The sequence below is a fragment of the Castor canadensis genome, chromosome X, assembly GCF_047511655.1.
Source record: "Castor canadensis chromosome X, mCasCan1.hap1v2, whole genome shotgun sequence".
Classification (NCBI taxonomy): domain Eukaryota; kingdom Metazoa; phylum Chordata; class Mammalia; order Rodentia; family Castoridae; genus Castor; species Castor canadensis.
Genome location: NC_133405.1, coordinates 74,811,925 through 74,815,366, shown reverse-complemented (window position 1 = coordinate 74,815,366; position 3,442 = coordinate 74,811,925). Strand labels below are relative to the sequence as shown.

Here is a 3,442-nt window from a genome sequence, read left to right as displayed (position 1 = left end):
TAGGGGACTAAGAACAGAGGAGCCCAGACACCAGGATTTATTCTAACTTCTACCAAAATTAGTTTGGCTTTTTAAAAAGTAATCAAAATTTTTGGGTTAAAAACAAATTTGTAACCAGGCATCAGCCACAATCAGAATGGCCGCAGGGGGAGAGTGGGGTTCTAGATAGGGTATTGCAACCCTGTCTGTTGTTCCCTTAACCCTCCAGGGTCCCTAACCCAAATCAGTCCAATCAGTCCAGAGTACTAGCTACCCAAATGTGGGAGTGGCAAGGGACAAGCGCCAGAGAATTCAGCTCAAGGTCAGTTCCATCCTTGTCTGTCATCTCTGCTCCCAGCCCAGACCATGTGGTACTCCAGTTCAGGTCCGTGTGGTGATGGTACCCACTTGGAGGTTGGATGGTACATCTCTTCATGATGTAGGCCAGGCATTTGGGAACCTTGGCATGACAGTCCTACAGAGAGGTAATGACATCCCTTCCCCCTCCACTGACATCCTGAAACACAGCGATCACCTTCTCTTCCCACCCTACTCTTAGCAAAAGGGGAAAGGCACAAGATTTTCCTCAGAGCCCCAAACCACAAGTACAGAATAAGTAACTTAAAAGCAGCAAAGGAAAGGGAAACAGGGCAGGCTTTGGAGGCAGGAGCACTGAGAGGAACTGAAGCTGGTCAAGGTAAAGGGGGTGACAAGCAGCAGCTGGGAACTCAAGCTACCCCATCAGGGTAGGGCTGTGGGGCAGGGCCAACAGGAGGAACATGGGGCTACCCCAGAAGGGTGAGGCTGGGCTCCTTCCTGGGGCAGGGAATGAGGTAAGAAAACATTTCAAATAAAGCAGCACCATTCCCTCTCACCTTGGGGCCCCATTCTTCACCAGCCCTGGGTCTGGGAGGGATGGCAGGGGGAGTAATTTTGATCTGAAGCTCCCTCTTCCTACCCTTCCATTCCCATTCTTTGAAGCTGTAGAGACTGGAGGCCCTTTCCTGGCATCCAACAAAAGGACAGCTCCTGCTGCCAAGGAGGCCCCTGGGGACTGAAGGGAAGGGCTGCTTCTGTGAGAGACAGGAAAGGCTGAGGCAGTTCAGGGTGCCTACCTCAGCAGACAGTACTCTGTGCCTGTTGACCCCTGGGACTCGGGGCATCTGACAGAGATGCACACAGTCAGAACATGCACAGCCCTGCTCCTCAGCTCCAAGCACCAAACCCATTCACATTGCTGAAGGCAGCTGGAGAGGCCCCCTCCAGGCTCAGCTTCTAACACACAGCCTCCCAGGTAGCCACAATGCCCCTCAGCAGGGCTTATTCCAGTTCCTGGGGTAGGGGACAGGCAGTGCCCTGGCATAGTGCCCAGGTCAGGCCCTTGTAATTCACAGAATAAGTAGGAAAATTGCCTCCCCACCACACTTATGTCCAAGGCATAATACGTTCAGTCTGAGTCCTGCACACAAAGAGGTCGTGCTCCATTGCGGAGGACCCTGACACCCCCCAGTGGTGCATAACTGGATCCTCTTCCTGTCTGTCCCACCAAGCTTCCCAAGCCCAAACCACCAGCAGCCTTCCAGGTGCCAAACTATGCCACCTGGGTGGGGGTCAGGAAAAAGGGTTCTGCTCAGCCAAAGGCTATCCCTTGCACCTGAGTCAGGTGATGTCATCATAGATGCTGGGTCTGGGGGGAGCTGGTGGCTTTGGCTTCTTCTTTTTGTTGGAGCCCAGGCTGGAGGCAGTCCCTAACAGGCTCAGATGGGATTTCGTTTTCTTGGTTTTCCGTGACTCAGAGCTGTTGGTATCTAGACCCCATCCCTGATTTTCACTTGTCTTGGAGGAGCCTGAATCAGAGGGTGAGAGATCAGAGGAGCCATACCACTTAAGCCGGCTGATCAGGGCCTGGCTGTCAGTCATGTCAAAGCTGTTGTTATCCACCTAGCTCTTGATCTCTGGAAGGTTGGCTGGGCGCCCAAGGAAATAAATCTGTACCATTTGCCTCTGCTCATCTGTGTTCTAGGGGCAACAGAGGGACCTTGTGTAAATCTTCTTGGTGTGTTCAGAAATCACCCCACATTGCATACTGAGCAGGCTATGCAGCTCCTCCTCCCCAGTGTCTCATAGCTGATCCCAGTTCAGTTCCTATACTTAAAAGCATCCGAATTGCTAAATTCCCCATTTTTGTGTTTTAAAGACTTGGATCTTCAATGGGAAATGGGGTTCTTGTCTGATTTTCTTTTCTTGGCTTTCTTCTATGAGCAGTAGGACCAGTTGTTGTCATTGATGTCATAATTGTCCTCTTGGTCACTCTCAGACTTGTTCATATTGTTGCTGTAGGCAATCCCTCGGTTGGTGATTTGGCTGCTGTTCCGACCCATTCCTAGGCACTTCTCCCGATGGGGAGTGAGGCGGAAGGCAGCAATTCTGCATTGCAATTGGGGCCAACATACTTCTTGCTCTTCCACTGGTTTAAAACCTGTCCAAATATGTTCAACCCCGACTGGTCCACGATCTCAAAATCTTTCATGCTATTAGGGCCAACCAGGAAGACGTAGCCACACTTGACCGTCCAGTGTACCTCAAAGCAGAATCCCAAACAAGAATCCTCAACCAGGTCTGTGTATATCTCCTGAACGATGGTCTCTAATTTGCTGTTATCCAGGCCAGACAAAGACATTTCCTCCATTTTCATTTGTAAGCTCTTGTGGAGAAGGCTGTCTGGGAGCAGAGTATCTTTAAGACAAAATTAGATTTTAGCTTTATTCGTTTACTAAAATTTAGTTTTAGGAAATCATGTAGACAATTTCTTAAATTATAGCCATATTAATTACATACACAAGCTTTATGAGTTTCATATACTTATGAACTACTAATACATTTTGCTACCTTTTGAACACTGAAGTTTTGTCCATTTTTATTTTGGAACAAGCCTTTAGGACAAAACTTACCTTACAAAATCCTTTATTTAAAAGTGATTTATTTCTACATTTAATCTTTTTTTAAAAAGAAACCAAAAATTTTTTATATTTCTTACTTGCTGAAATCTTTTAATTTCTATTAAATGTTTAAGAACTTAAATAAAATTGTTTCTTTCCCAATTAAACAAAGTACTTTTAATCTTATAATTTAATAAAGACCTGTGAAGAAAACAATTTTATTTCTTTAAATGAGAATTTAGAAAACCACATTTGTTAGTTGATCCAAATATTTTAAGAGTAGGATCTGAGTTATAATTTCAATAGAATGAAACACATTGAGATTACTTGTCCATACAAATTTTTTTTGCTTTTTAAATTATTTTTATTAATATGTTATCATTGTATAGGATATAATACATTGTGACACTTTCGTATGTGCTTACAATATATCATAAGTAGATTCTCCCCTGCCATTTTTCTTCCTTATCCTCTCCACTTCTTAGAACAATTTCAAGAGATTTCACTGTTCTATTTTCATACAT

The 3,442-nt window shown here is 45.3% G+C and overlaps 1 pseudogene; it reads right to left on the bottom strand.

Annotated features, from left to right (window-relative positions):
- Positions 1-1,638: 1,638 nt before the first annotated feature.
- LOC109692083 (ataxin-7-like protein 3 pseudogene) lies at positions 1,639-2,686 on the bottom strand (annotated as a pseudogene).
- Positions 2,687-3,442: the final 756 nt, after the last annotated feature.